General features: G+C 40.9%; 1 long non-coding RNA gene across 1 annotated transcript; it reads left to right on the forward strand.

The window, feature by feature from the left end:
- The first annotated feature begins 455 nt into the window (after positions 1 to 455).
- Positions 456 to 13,520, forward strand: LOC128327782 (uncharacterized). The gene is made up of 3 exons (XR_008308781.1): positions 456 to 886; positions 3,442 to 3,663; positions 13,083 to 13,520. It is a non-coding gene; the product is annotated as an uncharacterized LOC128327782 (long non-coding RNA).
- Positions 13,521 to 17,902: the final 4,382 nt, after the last annotated feature.

A 17,902-nucleotide genomic window follows, 5' to 3' on the forward strand; every position in this document is an offset into this window, starting at 1 on the left:
CCCAGAGCTGGGAGGTGGCTTTTTGCCTCCCCTCCAGCACTCTACTCATGAGTAGCCATGGCGTGGAGCTGCACTGTGGCTACTCACAATTGGGAAGCCCGGGTTTACGGAGTACTCACTCTGCAAACCCAGACTTAGGGGAGGGCTACAAAAGCGGGCGAGCCGCTTGGAAGCCACCAGGCTTGCCTGCAAGCCCAGTGGTTTACACAAGCAGCAAAAATCGGGCTAGGCTCTCCTAGCCCAATTTTTGCTGCTCGTGAGAATAGGCCCAGAGACTAATATCCCAAGTCTACCTTTAGGTCTTCCCCTTCCTGCACCAGCTTCTTCTCCCAATGAGAATAAGCTGAAGGTGTGAGGTCTTCAGAAGTCTTGATTTCCTGCACCATTATGACATCATGAAGTCTATGAAGGAGACATCCCTGCAGCTGGAGTGACAATCTGCCACATTCCAGGTCAAGAGGGAGATCTATGAGCACATGCTCTCTCCTCTGATGCTAGTGCAAACTGCTACTTCCTTTGTAGGTTAAGATATACTGTTATTGGTCCTCACATGAAATCCACCAGTCCCAGCATATCCTAACGATTTGCCTCAAAGAACTGATCTGAACTCAAGGGCTGAAGTAAGGTTCAACTCTACGGTGTTTTGAAGGATATGCCAAGATTGGATGGATCGCACATCACAATCAATATTGACATACAGTAACCTACAATTGAGTCTGTGGAGGAGTCATGCTAATGGCAGCACAGTTTGCACCACAGTTTCAGGTTCTATGATTTCAGCTACAACTTACAGCTGCTTCTAGGTAGTTGTGTTTGTGTCTGTGGATGGCTATAAATTGTCCATGCCTAGGGCAGACAGAGAGGAGGTTTTCAGTTTCTGAACCAGGTATGCTAAAACATTTTTTGCTTCCCTTGAACTTCTTGGATGATTATCCTTAGCACAGACTTATGTACCTTAAAATTTACTTTAGGTCAGGTATCATGACAATTCTAGTTCCAGGTTTGGCCTAGAACTTTGCCCACTGCATGGTGTTTACAGCTGGCATCTGTTGCCAATGGGAAGCAGATTATACCTACAGTACAGGTATGCTTACAGCAAAACTTGATATAGACAATAGATAGATGGATAGAAAAATAGGAAGACAGAAAGATAAACAGACACATAGAAAGATAGACAGATAGACACATACACACATACAATTATTGTTGATTAACAAACAGTGAAATAATGTGCAATATGTTTTGGCTGCTACCTTCTTCGGTTGCGCTGCTGTTATATGGAAGGTATGGTAGTTGCAGAAACAGTTATAGAATGTCCGTGATGGAGTGTTTAGCAGTCTAGGACTGGCTGCTATGACATGTCATGCTGCCTTCAAGGTTGAGGCCGTCTGGGGCTAGTGACCCAAGTGTGAATTCAAAGTTCAGTGCTTCTCATTTGTGGTCAATCTCCATCCTGTAGCTCCTGATTATATCAAGCAATAAGAGAAAGTTACCCAATTATAGCCAACTCTTTACACCTTTCTTAATATCTAAAGATATCAGCAAACCACCCATTGTAGCACTTTGTCAGCCACTAAATATGGATAGATTGCTGGTGAGAGCTGTAATTAAGCCACCAGTCAAGAATCCAGGACCACACCATTGTGATTCAAATGGATGTGTCATCTGTATCTATTTCTGTGACACATTTACTTTCAAGAGTACTAGGACTGGAAAAATGTAAGAAATCAAACAGAACATCAACTGCAGATCCTGTAATGTGATCTACTTGACTGATTGTAAATGACCAGGGTACAATATTCAGTATGCAGGTAAGACACTGTGGTGGCAAAGTACATGTTTACCTCTCTACTGTATGACCACACAACTTGGGCCTAATGCTCAGTGTGGCCTGCTGGTCATGGAAAGTCTCCAAATACTGCTAGCTTACTGGAAACTGCAATGCTTATAATAACAGCAATAAAGAAAGGGGAACTGGGCAGAACATATGGTCACTGTCCCAGACATCTTCCCCGACATGGCAAGGCAAAGGTTGCTTCGCATATGCAAAAAAAGGTTGCTTAGCTAAGAGGGGTCTATAAGAGTTTAATAGGAGGAGACTTTCCAGGTTGTGCACACATCTTGTTAATCGTGGCAGATTTTGATTTGTTTATCACAATGCCTAACCTTGAATGGAATCTTGAATCTACTGCTAACTTACGTTCCTAACATCTGTTTTAAAGCAGGATGTGTCCTATGTCCTATGCCATTTGAGCAAGTCACATCTCAAGATGCAAACAGCCCTAGCCTGGAGGGCATGGTGGAGATGTGACCGACCAACTGGCCCTTCTTATATGAGAAGTGCTATTAGACTTTGCAAAATAAAGTAACTCAAGGTATCTAACCTAAGAATGAAGCTTGTTTCTTCAACAACACCAAGTGACCCACACACACACTTCTGTAATCACAAGTCTGCAATTATAACAACTAGACCAACAAGTAGCCAATCATTTTAACACTGGCAAACACACCTTGAGGCTGTTCACACACGTACAAAATAGTGCTAAGGGAGCCCGGTTTTGCATGTGTGTGTGTGAACTGCCAAGATCGGGCCCGATCCTGGTAGCTACACAGAGGCAAACCCACCTAAGTAGCCTCCCTTCAAAATGAGGTTAAGGGAGTGAGTGCGGCTGCCTGCAGCCATGGCTGGCACACTCAGGGGGATCCCAATAATGCACCATGCATTTGCACGGTGCAATTACTGTAGCTCCAGGGGAGTGGGGTGACGTGAGGTGGCACTTCCCTGCACCCCAACCCCTGGAGTTTCAGGGAGCAGCAGCCAGTCATCTGGGCAGGCGATCTGCCCACCCAGGGACACATGGACAGTCATCTGCGGGGAGGGTAAGTGTAACCTGCTCTCCCCGCAGACCACCCCAGAGCTCTTCTCAGTGATCGTGAGAAGAGCTCCACTATCTGACTGTCAATCACTCCAATAGAGATGCCATTGGATGCCATGAAATTGGAAGCAAGAGAGAATTTTTGGATCTCTGCACTCAGGACACTAGCCCCAAGAGGCCTCAGCCTCAAAGATAGCACATGACATGTCCACAGCAGCCATTTCTTGACTGCTAAACATTCCCTTATGGATATTCAGTAAGTGTTACTGCAGCAACTGTACGTTTCATATAATAGCAGAGGAACTGAAGAAGGTAGAAGCCGAAATAACCTATGCACATTATTTTTCAGTTTCTTAATCAACACTAGAAGTATAATATTATTTTTGATTAACAGCATCCTTCTGGGATAGAGTTCTACAGAGAGACAGAGATTGTTTTGTTTTGTTGTTGTAAACCACCTAAAGACTTTGGTAGTGGGCAGAATAGAAATGTGTTAAATCTATCTATCTATCTATCTATCTATCTATCTATCTATCTATCTATCTATCTATCTCACTTCCTTCAGAATTACTTGGATGTTTGTGCCAACCAGGAATCACTCACTGAAATTCCAACCAGGAATCGCTCACTGAAATTCAAAATTTCATAACATTCAGTTGCAAAATTAATCAGAACCACACCAAATGGGTAAAGGCACCCAGCTGGGCCCTTCAGGCTGGGCCAACCCTTTTGACTGCATTATCTCCACAACTGCATCACCACCACGCCATTTGGTCATCCAGTGCAGGTAAGACCCAGGGGAGAGGTAGGCCATTTATGGTTGGTCAAAAGTGGGAGCAGGATCCAAAATACTTTCCTAATGTCTGTAGTGCATTACACTCACCAGTCATGTTACTGATTTCTGAACACCACCTTGAGCACATGTTTATGGAGAGGTGGTATGGAAATTTAATAATAAATAAACAGATAACAGAAAAAGGAATCACTTCGGATTTGAGAGCTATCAAAAATACTCAAATGGAGGAAAAAAAACTTCTGCGGAATGGATATGAGTTGGGCAAAAATTCTTGTAGATAGGTTCATAACTATCTCAGTGTTTAGCAAACAGCTTTGTGATGCCTTAGCCTGAAGTGATACTTTGATGCAAGTGTCTCTAAAGATCTCCATTCAACACACTTTGCTGGCTTTGACATCTTAGCACCATCTTCTGATTCGAGATGACAACACTTTAAAAAAAACAAACCCAAACCTTTCTGACAAATCAAAATGTTTTGGCCCAGGCACTGACAATAACATCAGATGGGCCTGAATCGCAAAACAGGGTTAAATGCTTGGAGCAAGGAAGAAAAGGTTGATTTTGAATTAGTCATATTTTGAATCATAACAAGTTATTCGTCTGAGCATCAGATCCAAGTTTAATATCAGTCTCCTTTCCATAGCACTTTTCATAACAAGTACGTATCATTGAAAAGCTGTCCTCACACTTGTTTGGCAGCAAGCCCTATTTAAATCAATATGATTTCTGAGTAAACTTGCTTGGGATCAGGCTGTAATTCAGATTTCGGTCAACTATTGCTGCAGTACTTGGGAGTAAAACCTGGGTTTCGATTCAAGTATACAATACATGACATCATCATCATCATCATCATTACTATTATTTCTTGTTTACACAGTCAGACAGGTGTTATTGACTGGTTTGTTTTATCCAGAAATCGAGTCCTTCCCAACCTGAATTTTATTGTCAATTGTTATAGATATTGTCGCAGAATATAGGCTGTTCCCAGTAAAGCTGCTTTTTGTAATTGGCTGATGGTGATTTCTGTGGCCCCTATGGTGTGGAGGTGCTCTTCAAGGTCTTTTGGAACTGCACCCAGGGCGCCAATGACCACTGGGATTATTCTGGTCTTTTTCTGCCACAGCCTTTCAATTTCAATTTGTAGATCTTTGTATTTGGTGATTTTTTTCTATTTCTTTTTCTTCTGTTCTGCTATCCCCTGGTATTGCTATGTCGATTATTTTGACTTGTTTTTCTTTCTTCTCGACTACAGTTATATCTGGTGTATTGTATGACAGATGCATGTCTGTTTGTAGTCGGAAGTCCCATAATATTTTACATCTTCATTTTCTTCAACTTTTATAATTTTATGGTCCCACCAATACATCAGGAGAGTTAGAAAAATCCTCAAGTCCAAACTCAATGGCGGGAACACCATACAAGCCATAAACACCTGAGCTATACCTTTTATCAGATACACTGCAGGAATAATAGACTGGACCATGGCAGAGCTAGAGACGCTAGATCGTAAGACCAGGAAAATAATGACCATCAATCATGCTCTGCACCCCCGCAGTGATGTCGATAGGCTATACCTCCCTCGCAGCTCAGGTGGAAGAGGAATGCTGCAAGTCCATCAAACAGTAGAGGAGGAGAAAAGAGGCCTTGAAGAATATATCAAGGACAGTGAAGAAGATGCACTTCAAATGGTCAATAATGAGAAACTATTCAACACCAATGAAAGAAAGCAGGCCTACAAGAAAGAACAAGTCAAGAACCAAGCAGAAAAATGGAAAAATAAGCCCCTGCATGGTCAATATTTACACAATATAAGTGGAAAATCAGACATCACCAAGACCTGGCAATGGCTTAAGAATGGCAACTTGAAGAAAGAAATAGAGGGTCTAATATTGGCTGCACAATAACAGGCACTAAGAACAAATGCAATGAAAGCAAAAGTGAAAAAATCAACAACAAACAGCAAGCCGCCTTTGTAAAGAAGCAGATGAAACAGTGGACCAACTAATCAGATGTTGTCAAAAGATCGCACAGACTGACTACAAACAAAGGCATGACAAGGTAGCAGGGATGATACACTAGAACATCTGCAAAAATTACAAGCTACCTGTAGCCAAAAATTGGTGGGACCATACAATTGAAAAAGTTGAAGAAAATGAAGATGCAAAAATATTATGGGACTGCTGACTACAAACAGACAAACATCTGCCACACAATACACCAGATATCACTGTAGGGGAGAAGAAAGAAAAACAAGTGAAAATAATCGACATAGCAATACAAGGGGATAGCAGAATAGAAGAAAAAGAAATAGAAAAAATCACAAAATACAAAGATCTACAAATTGAAATTGAAAGGCTGTGGCAGAAAAAGACCAGAATAATCCCAGTGGTAATTGGCGCCCTTGGTGCAATTCCAAAAGAACTTGAAGAGCACCTCAACACCATAGGGGCCACAGAAATCACCATCAGCCAGTTACAAAAAGCAACTTTACTGGGAACAGCCTATTTTCTGTGACGATATCTATAATAGCAACAACATTGACAATACAATTCAGCCATCCCAGGTCCTTGGGAAGGACTCCATGTCTCGATAAAACAAACCAGTCAATAACATCTGTCTGACTGTGTAAAGAATAATAATATTTATATACCGCTTTAAAAAAAAACATTTGCAAAGCAGTTTACATAGAAAAATATTCAATTATTGTCTCATCCAGGTTGGACTATTGCAATGCACTCTATATAGGGCTGCTTAGTGCTGCCTTTCTGCATAGTTCAGAAACCTCAGTTAATTCAAAATGTGGCAGCCAGATTGGTATCTTGGATACCCCAGAGAGACCACATTATGCCTGATCTTAAACCGTTGCACTGGCTGGCTGCAGATATTTTTCTGGGCAAAGTACAAAGTGTTGGTTATTACCTTTAAAACCATTAATGGCTTACCCAAGAGAGCACCTTTCTCTACAAGATCTCCACCACTCATTAAGATCACCAGGATGGATCCCACTTCAGTTGCCACACCTACATAGTGAAATGCACTCCCCATGGATGTAACATTATTTTTAAAAGCATGTTAAAATACCTTTAAATAACAAAGTCGGTCTCCATAGGTTGTGGATTGCACTCTGCTTTGAAAGCCTTCTTTGAAGGCCTTCTGGAGAGCTTTAACAACCCATCTCTTCAGTGTAGCATTTAATGATATCTAGTTTTAACCTCAATGTTGTACAGTTTAATCTGGTTTAAGTGTTTCTTGATTTTAATTGTTTTACAGTGGTCCCTTGACTTACGAAGCACTCAACATCCGAAGATTTCGACATACGAACGACAAAAAATACCGGAAGTCGTTGCTGGTTTAGATGCAGCTTCCTCGACCTACGAATCTTTAGATGCGGTTTCCTCGACTTACGAGTGTTCCGGACCTCCGTGGATGCGCTTTTCGACTTACGAAAATTCCGACCTACGAACGTGCGTTCGGATCGGATTATCTTCGTAAGTCGAGGGACCACTGTATTTTGTTTTTTTAAATTTTAGTGTAAACTTCCCTGAGCCACTTCAGGAAGGGCAGTATATAAATTGATTGAATGAATGAATTCCATCAGCATTTTGACAACACATACCAGATTAGCTTTAATAATAATAATAATAATAATAATAATAATTATTATTATTATTATTATTATTATTATTATTATTATTTCTTAGTACCTGTTCTTATGCAGCCAGTATTAAACCCATATAAAAAAAGCTCATTGCTTTTTTTATAAATATCTGAATGTTTTTGCTGACACCAGTTGTTTCTAAACAGTTTAGTATCCATGTGTGAGTAAATGAGTCGAAGGCGTTCTTGTAGTCAATCCATGCAACACTTAGATTTGTTTTTCTTCTCTTGCAATTTTCTAAAATCATTTTGTCAATCGGCAGCTGGTCTTTTGTGCCTCTGGTGTTCGGATAATTTCTTTTCTATTCAACTGGAAGCTGTTTGTTAGTTAATAAGTGTTGCATTACTTCATCTGCTATTATTCCAGTTAATAATTTGAACATGATTGGCAGGCAGGTTATCGGTCTATAATTACTTGGAACTGCACCTTTTGCTGGTCTTTCATTATGAGATGAGTTTTCCCAGTTGTTAGCCATCGTTCAATATCACCTCCTTGCAAAATATGATTGAGCTGTTTTGATAGTTGTTTATGGAGGCTTGTTAGGTGTTTAAGCCAAAAGCCATGCAGTTCATCATCGCCTCGTGCAGTCCAATTTTTAATTTTCTTTGCTCTTTCACTTATTAATTCTGGTGTTATTATTAGATCTTGCATTTGCTGGTTACATTTTTCGACCTCTTTCACTCAGCCTGTTTTCTTATTATAATCTATTGGATTGTCCCATAGTTTCCCCAAGAATTGCACTGTTTCTTCTTTATTTGGTATTTCTATGTTTCTTGCAGTTTCTTCTTCTATGCTTTGGTAGAAACATCTCTGATTCAACTGGAATTGGAGATTCTGCCTGTGTTTTGTAGTTCTGGCTTCATATCTGCTAATCTTCTTTGACACTGCTGTTATTTGCTGCTTTATTATTTCCAGGACTTCTCTAATTCTCCTTGAATCTAGGTGGTATTTTTGGATCAGATACTGTTTGGTGTTTTCATTCTTCAGCTTCTTGTCTTTAATCTTTCAATTTACTAGCATCTGATCTAAGCCTGGCGATTTTATTTTCTAATCTAATCTTCCATTTAGGTGATGTACTACATTCTTTTCTTACAGGCCCACTGATCTTATATCCAAGCTCTTGTGTTATTGTTGCTGCGCTGTACATTAGTTGATTTGTTTCTTGCAAATTACTGGTTGTTATTTCTAGGGATGTGCAAAACGTTTTGGGCACAGATCGATCTGTGCCCGAAACGAGCAATTTTGGGTGATTTGGGGCTGAGCCGAATCACCCCCGATGCCCCCCGATATTTTCCTGCCTGAGCCGAATCACCCCTGATTCATGCCTGAAAAATTCAGGTGATTCGGGATGACGTCTCTTTGAATTTCCCGCCTTTTTGCCTCCATTGATTTCAAAGCAAAAAGTTCTGATTTGACTTCTGCTTGAATTTTGGGTCTCAATGGCAAAATAGTGGGGTGGGGTGGTATTGCCTAATGGGTGGAGGCTACCACCCCAATTGCAGGGGAATTGGGCACAGGGCTGATTTTTGGAGAATTTTTGAAGTTTTAGTGTCTTTGGGGCAGATCCAGGGCATAGCATGGGATATGGGCAAAAAGAGTGGGGTGGGGTGGTAGCGCATAATGGGTGGAGGCTACCACCCCAATTTCAGAGTGATTGGGCAGTGGGCTGATTTTTGGGGAATTGTTGAAGTTTACGCGTCTTTAAGGTTTTTCTCCATAAAGAAGCATGGAGGTGTCAGCAAATGTATAGCTTCACGTCGGGGGCAAAGGGGTGGCCTAGAGCAGTGTGGGGTTGGTGGTAGTGCCAGGTAGGGGCAAGGAAGCTACCTGAATTTTTTCAAAGGATTTGGGCAGAGGGCTGATTTTTGGTAAATTGTTGAAGATTACGCGTCTTTAACCTTTTTCCTCATAAGGTATTCATGGAGCTTTCAGCAGCCACATAAGTGCACTTGGGGGGTGCTGGGGTGGCCCAGAGCGAGTGGTAGTGTAGTGCACATAGGTTGTCAACCACCCCCATGGGTTTCTAACCCATGGGGTACAGGGTTCTGTTGTTTCTGAGGTATTCTGGGTGTGGATTCTATGATAGCAAATTAGAGTGGATTCATGGTGTCTCATTGAAAATCTCATTTGCTATCATAGAATCCGCACTCAGAATACCTCAGAAACAACAAAACTGTCAGATCAGGCATATTGTGCGCTAAATGCCTATCAGTTTGTATTCGAAAATCCCAAAGCACTTTTTGCCTCTTCATTTTCTGTTACCTTCTCAATCAGATTATTCCACCAATTCTTGCTTGCTGGCATTTTTTAGTTCTTGCAAAAGTTCCAGTGGATCATCGCAGCAACTTTGTTGTATCTTTCCTTATAATCACTCTGCACAATTTCCTTACAACAACATACAAGGTGCTCAACCGTCTCATCCACTTCTTTGCATAACCAACACTTACTGTCTTCCTGGGTCTTATCAATTTTTGCTTTTATAACATTTGTTTGTAGTGATTGTTCCTGGGCTGCAGAAATGAGACCTTCCATTTCTTTCTTCAATGTCTCCTTCTTTAACCACTGCCATGTTGTGCTATTGTTGACTTTTGATTGTATGTCATTAAAGTCATTAAAGAACTGGCCATGCAATGGTTTGTTGTGCCATTTTTCTTGTCCATTCGTCATCTGCTGTTTTTTGTATTCATCCTTTGATTCACCATCATCATCGTCATCATTATTATCACTGGACAAGATTATTATGGGTCCTAATTTAATGAGTACTACTAAGACTTGGAAATGAAATATCTTGTGCCTGTATGAAACTCATGATTTATGTAAGAAGTTATTGATCTTTTTAAAAAAGTGTGGGGGGGGGGGAATATGCCAAACCCTTGGAAAATATAAAACAACTCTTCTTTTTAAAAGCATGTTAAAATACCTTTGAATAATAAAGCCAGTCTTCATATGTGTATGTGTGATATAGTGATTTGGAATTACTAAAGCATTATTGTTTTTGTCTGTCTATTACAATGGTTGGATGGATGGTCTTCATTATTGTGAATGTGTTTAATGCTTTTGCCTGTCTTCTTACCTTGGTCTTTTGAAGTGCCATAGTCTCCATGGGGAGCAGCAGAGAAACAGCAGTTAGCATTTGGAATATATAGTTAGATAGAAAGAGAATTGAGTGTTTTTAATTGCTGTTGGATACAACTGGAAGCAACCTTGAGGAATGTGGTGTAGCCCTTTGGGAAACTGATGCAAGATTAGCATTTGTGTTGCCTGCTTTGAGAGTCTGCTTGCTTCTGATATGCTCTGCTTGCATTTTTAGCAGCCAAGATTGTATGGGGAACTAAATGAAAGAACTCAGTTTCACTATCTGATAGAGACTTTGGGTGACTTCAGATGTAACATGGCAAGTCTGGTTGCTGAGAACTGCTAGTTCCTGGAGTGCATGCAAGAGCCTGACTTCTGGTGTTGGGATGGGCATGCTGCCATTGGGCATGTCATCGGAACCCACCAATGTTGGCATGTTCTGCCCAGCCTACAGTTCTGGACCCATCATCTGTAACCAAATCTTGGTTTGAAATAGCAATTTGGACAGAACATAATCACATTGCCATGCTTGAACAACAACATCCAATGACCAATGTCCGCATGTCTGTCCTGACACTGAGGTCAAGCTGCACTTGCCATGTTACATCTGAAGCCATCCTATGTGAATAGAATTTTGCAAATTATGACTATGGCCAAACTCACTCCTCTGATTCTTGAAAAGGGACATCGTAAGAGTTCTGATAATATTCCCACCTGAACAGGCCAACATGATTAAGAAGTGGGATGCACTGAGATACCCATACTGATCTCTTTCCTGGATGTCCTGATCTCTTGATGTGGTCCTTCAGAGTGAGGGGGAGGTCAAACTGTTGCTCTTTCCAAAGACCCACATACAAGTTTAAACTAGCATTAACCCTTCATTTCCTATCTAGCAATACCTAGATAGGAAATGTTTCATGAATGAATTGAATTTTGTTTCATGGAGGAAATGAAACAAAACCTTCTCAATATGATTCAATTTCATTGTACCAACTTTTGTTAAGTATTTTGATTATTCTTTCCCTTTTTTCTGTTTTGTTATTTAGATTAATTCCATGTAATTTTGTTCTTTTTGCTGCAATAATTTCAATTTTAATGAATAGGTTAAAAACACACATATAATGACATTATAAATCTTGCACTCTTTCTCTTCACAAATAAGCAGACTGCAAACAGGCCACCCCTGGAATGTCCTACTGTTTAGAGAAGTGGAGTGAACTAACCCCTTTTTGTGATAAGATAAGATGAGATGAGATAAGATAAAACAAGGCTTCAATTTTCCAGATTTGTCAGCAGCAATGAAAACTTCTTGAGAATCCTGCCCTTGAAAAATATTTGCACATACAAGTTCTTCTTATTATTATTATTATTAACATTTTATATCCCACTCTTCCTCCAAGGAGCCCAGAGTGCTTACGTTTCTCCTCACAACAACCCTGTGAAATAGGTTAGGCTGAGAGAGAAGTGACTGGCCCAGAGTCACCCAGCAAGTATCATGGCTGAATGGGGATTTGAACCCAGGTCTCCCCGGTGCTAGACCAGCACTCTAACCACTACAGCATGCTGGCTCTCTAGTTAATATGTCTAGTTCTGTCTTCTATAGTTCAGAGAGTCACATAATACAATGTAATTACATAATACTTATTGCTTAGTTCAGAATCACATAATACAATGTCCTATAATATTATGTATTATAGGACTTTGAAGTCAAATAAAACATATAATATAATAAAATGCATGCAAACTTCTCCTACAAGAAATCTTCATCAATAGTGCAGAAGAGGTTGCAGAGTAATTGGTGCGGAGGGAAAGGTCTATTTTGTATGCTTTCCATAAAGGAAACTGTATAATGCTGAAAGTGCCATTATCCTTTTAGCTTGCCTCAAGTTCTTTGCATCCCCAATCTCTGATGCAGATGTTGGTCAGATAGCCCATTTTCTGAATTGCTAAACATTTCAGCTGGTTAAATAGTCTTTGAGCCAGCATAAATTTAGAAGAGGTTCATTGAGACTGCTGACTTCAGTAGCTGTGCATTGCAAATGTCCCTTATGTGAAAATAAGATAGCCGCACTTCAGAGAGGTCCTCAGAGAGTAAATACATTATGAAAATGTAAAGAGTTTCAATTTGGTCATCAGCACTGTATGTCCTGGGGAAAAACCAGATAAAGAGAATGTGCACAGATGATGCTCCCCCCACCAAAAAAGGGGGGGATCTTATTAAATTTTAAAATTGGAGACAATGGGGGGAAATGTATTTATTTTTAAAGATAAAATGAGCCTTGAGTATGTGCCCTTTAAAAAGACTTTTCTGTCATTGGATTACTGGGCTAATCCCTTAAGATAATAATAGTTGCTTGCCTACCTGTCCATTAATTCTGCATACAGAAGAGGATTACTGATTCCACAAAGAACTATACTCATCCTTCTGTAATGCATACTCTTAAAAAGACTGCCTTTTAAAGCAGGAATAAAGAAATGAAGGTCCTTCTTCTTAACCTACATGTCAGCTAAGATCTAACAATATAATGCAGCGGTGAATAAAATCTACCACATCCAGTCATTATTTTAAATGTTATTGCTACTTTTACATTACCTCATTTTGCAAGATGGTTTCCTTTTTCAGCGTGGGGGAGGTCACCACTTGCCTTGATAATAGACTCATTATTCTCTTCGACAGATATGCTGAACTTAAGTTCACTGAATGACAGCTGAATCAAAGTTAACAATGCTCAATAGAAGAATCAACAAAAAATGTTTGTAATATTCACGCAGGACCTGCTGCTGCGGTTTCTCATAGGCTTTATTCTCTTGATGAAAACAATGGTGGGTGAAGGTCAATGCAGATGTGGACAACACAGAGCACATATTCAAGAATCCCAGTGGGATCGTGTGCTAGCCTGCCCACACAATCACAGTTGGTGGCACTACAGACCGCCATTGGTCCCACCCCCTCTCAGGCTTCCAAAGATCTGGATTCCATCCTAGCAGCCGAAGCCCTGCCCACACACTGGCATGGCTTCACAGTCTCCCCAGCCTGACTCCTATTGGCCCCAAAGGCAGATTGGATTGCCACAGGATTTAGCTACGTAATACTAATGTCATTCAGCTACCTTTATGAAGCCTTTGTAAATATTGTTATATTGTTACTTTAATAAAGCTGTGGCACAGTTACCCATACGTACTGTATTTGTCTTTATTGATCTCAGTGCGATACCTTTTGTAACAGACCAATCATGTCAAATATCCTGACTGACTCTCCCCAGCTGACTGATTTCCTCCCTGACGGACTCATTTCCCTCAGCAAAGATGGCTGCCATGTCCTTTGGGGACCACCTGAGCCACCAAACAAGCTTCACCATGTGGCTAAGCTGTTCCTCATTCAAAGCAGAGGCTTTGCTGAGCCTCTGTTGTTTGTTCCAGAGTAGGTTCTACTGATAATAAGGGAGGTAATGGAAAGATCAATCCAGAATTTTCACTTGAGGCACAAATGATTAGGCTCAAACTATCATACTTCAGACACATTATGCAAAGTTCCAGTGCCCTTGAGAAGTCCATAATGCTGGGAAAAGCTGAAGGAAAGAGAAGAATAGGACGACCAGCAGCAAGGTGGATGGACTCGATTACAACAGCAATGAATGCACCACTGAGAAACCTTAAAGGCCAAGTTGAAGACAGATCATCCTGGAGAGAATCATCTATGTGGTCACTAAAAATTTATATTGACTTGATGGCACTCAATCAATCAATCAATCACTCTTTAATGGCCAGTGCGCATGTGTGTCAGCCTCCAAAATGACCACTGCCAGAGCACAGAGGCCTAAAATGGGACTGAGATCAATACTCTTTAACTTATTCATATATGTTTTAGAAGTTGGGGTAAGCAGTGAAGTGGTCAAATTTGCAGATGACAACTATTTAGGATAGTGAAATCAAAACAGATTGTGAGGAGCTCCACAAGGATCTATACAAACTGGAGGAGTGTGCGAAAAAATAGCAAATCCAGTTCAATGTAAGCAAGTGTAGAGTGATGCATATTGGGACAAAAACACTCAACTTCACATGTTGGGTGTAAGCTGCCAGGGACCCCTGCTATCTAGGCAAAGGGGCACCTTTTAATGTGGTGGTTCTCTTTATTTAGCAGGAGGAGACCCTATCCACCCCCAGCACAGTACTTCCAGTTACTGTTGCTGGTGTCTATCTTATGTTTCTTTTTAGATTGTGAGCCCTTTAGGGACAGGCAACCATATTATTTATTTGTTATTTCTCTGTATAAACTACTTTGGAAACTTTTGTTGAAAAGCAGTATATAAATATTTGTTGTTGTTGTTGACTAACCAGGAGATAGATCTTGGGGCCATTGTGGACAGCTCCTTGAAAGTTTAAAGTGAGTGTGCTGCAGCTGTGTAAAAGGCAAATTCCATGCTAGGGATCATTAGGAAGGGGATTGAAAATAAAAATGCTAATATTGCCATGCTAATATTATCATAATAAACAAATCTATGGTATGGCCAAATTTTGAGTACTACATGCAGTTTTGGTCACCGTATTTTAAGATGGACACTGTAGAACTGGAAAAGGTGCAGAAGAGGGCAACCAAGATGATCAGGGGCCTGGAATACCTTCCTTATGAGCAGGCGCAGAGCCTGGCCGCTAGCAGCCCATGTGTGGCTGCGGCGGCGGCCCCAATCACCCGGCCCCCCACGTCTGATGTCAGATGTGGGGGGCATGGTCTGGCTCCTGAATGGAGCCCCACGGGTTCATTCGGGAGTGTGTGTCAGGCCATTTAACTCTCAAAGGGACTGTGCGGCCCCTTCGGGCGCTAGTCTGGGGCTGGCACTGTGTTTGCAGCACAGCCAGGAGCAGCTCTTCCCTGCCTTAAAGCAGGGAAGAGCCACTCCTTATCACACCGTGAATGCGACGCCGGCCATTTAACTCCTGCATGGGGGCTGCATGGCCCCCACTCAGGAGCTGAACCAGCACCCCCATGTCTAATGTCAGGTGCAGGGGATGCATCGGGGCCATGAGGCATGGCCCCTGATTGGGCGCAGCCTGGGTTCTTTGAACCCGTTGACCCAATGGTGGCTCCGCCCCTGCTTATGAGATAAGGCTGCAACATCTGGGGCTTTTTAGTTTGTAAAAGATGCAACTATGGGGAGACATGATAGAGGTGTATACAATTATGCATGGAGCAGAGACAGTGGACAGAGAGGGAGGGGGAAAAAATCTCTTACCCAACACTATAACCAGGAGTCATCACATGAAACTGAAGTCTGGGAAATCTAGGGCCAACAAAAGGAAGTACTTTTTCACACAGTGCATAATTAATCTATGGAATTTTCTGCCACAGGATGTGGTGATGGCCACTAGCCTGGATAGCTTTAAAGGGCACTTAGACAAATTCATGGAGGATAAGTCTATCAATGGCTACTTATCTGGTGGATATAGGCCACTTCCAGCCTCAGAGGTAAGATGCCTCTACTATTTGCAGAGGAGCAACAGAAGAGAGGGCATGTCCTCACCTCTTGCCTGTGGGCTTCTCAGAGGCATTTGGTGGGCCACTGTGAGAAGCAAGATTCTGGATTAAATAGGCCTTGGTCCTGATCCAGCAGGGCTGTTCTTTTTGTTTCTTCTTCTGCTGTTCTAAGGGTCCTTTTCATGAAAAGTGGAGCATAGATAGGAAGGGACAATTCCTTAAGTGGCATCCTATAAGCTATTTGTCAGTTCCATCAGCTCAAGCGTTTTTCAAGGATCTGTTGAGAGCCTGTGTGATATAGTAGGTAGAGTGTTCAACTTAAATCAAGGGAAACCTAGATTCATATCTCCAGTCAGCCATGGAGTTCATTGGGTAAACATGGACCAGTTATTAACATCCTTAGTTTGACATGAGGCAAAAATGGTGGACAAGGGGGTGTGGTAGGAACATGTGTTTGTATCTTAAGAAAGACAATGAAAGTATCAGACTTTTGAACAAGATAGGGCAAATGCACTTGACAGAACTCTGCCCATGAGATTCTGGGACAGTGTGCTTCATGATATGTGGCAGAGTAGTAAATGTCAGAATAGGTATTCTGGAGTCTTTCAGGCCTGCTATTGTACCAAATGACATTAGGCCACTAGCCAGGCTTTATGTGGCCTGGTGTGATATGGGACACATTCTTGATCCAGATGGAACCTGCAGTTTCACTTCTATAGAATTTAGTATGTCAACAACATTTTATGACTGATATAGAATGGTATTTGGTATTTAAAAACTGATTCATAAGATAGCTTATGAGATCTCAGATTTGTTGCCTGCTAAATCAAAACCATCAAGAGGGGATAAAAAGTCTTCCAAATTTTAATATTTTAATTCAAAATGGTCTTTTACTTTTTTTTTACTATGAATTTACTATGAAAACTTTATGTGGTGTGTATTATATGCACACATACCACATAAGAAAAAGATTAGAAAGATGATTAAACATCAGAACAAATTGCATTGCAGAGCAGCTACAACACTAAAAAAAGAAAAAGAAAATAAAAAAATCACATCATAGAAAATGTTCTTGTCTACATTTTCACTAAGGATCATTCTTTTCCAACCCAGTATAAGTGTATTACAGTCTTAGAGAACGTTCTTATCTGAATTGCATCACCCTTCTTTACACCTATATAGACACCTTTATAGACACATTTTTATATCGGATCAATATATACATAAATGTTAGGACTTCACAAGTATTCAACTCGGAATATATGAAGCTGAATAACATGTACATCACACCTAGCCCTGCATAGAGGTGACCAATCCTTCTCCTTATCTCCATGCAGAGTGGTACTGTACAGAGTATCAGAAGAGCCCCTAAGGAAAACCAGAGCTGCGGGAAGCCTTTGCAACATCTGGGAAGGCATGTGGGAAGGTGCACATGGAGCTCAGGGGAGTCCTTCTCAGTGCTTTCTATGTAGACCTCTGCCTAATAAGCATAGTATTCGAGATTTCACATTTCCACCAGACTCAGATTGTTTGGGCAAAGAGCACATTTGAAACTGGTGGCATTTAGTAGAAGCAAAATGACTGTCTCTATTCAACTCCAAGGAAACTTTCTTCCAGTGACTGTTGCTGATGTCTACCCTCTTTTTATTATTATTAATTATTATTGCGAGCCCATTGAGGACAGGGAACCATTTATTGTTATTATTATTATTATTATTAATAAATTATTATTATTCTCTTTATGTAAGCTGCTTCAAGAATGTTATGTTGAAAAGAGGTTGTTGTTTGTTAGGCAGTGGATAAAATCACTCTTAACAGCAGTGCGACCCTCAGGGACATATTATTCAGTGGTATAGGGTACTTCTTGGGGAAAGGGAGTTCAGAAAGATGCACTCATGCAATCACTGTAGCTGAGAAGCCTTCCACTGTATGGCAGCCTCTCATGTAATGCACATGAAACCCTGCTCAGCTTGTTGGTCAATACCATCAGGTGGATTCATTACTGGTTAGAAAACTATACTTCT

The sequence above is a fragment of the Hemicordylus capensis genome, chromosome 5 (genome assembly GCF_027244095.1).
Source record: "Hemicordylus capensis ecotype Gifberg chromosome 5, rHemCap1.1.pri, whole genome shotgun sequence".
Lineage (NCBI taxonomy): Eukaryota > Metazoa > Chordata > Lepidosauria > Squamata > Cordylidae > Hemicordylus > Hemicordylus capensis.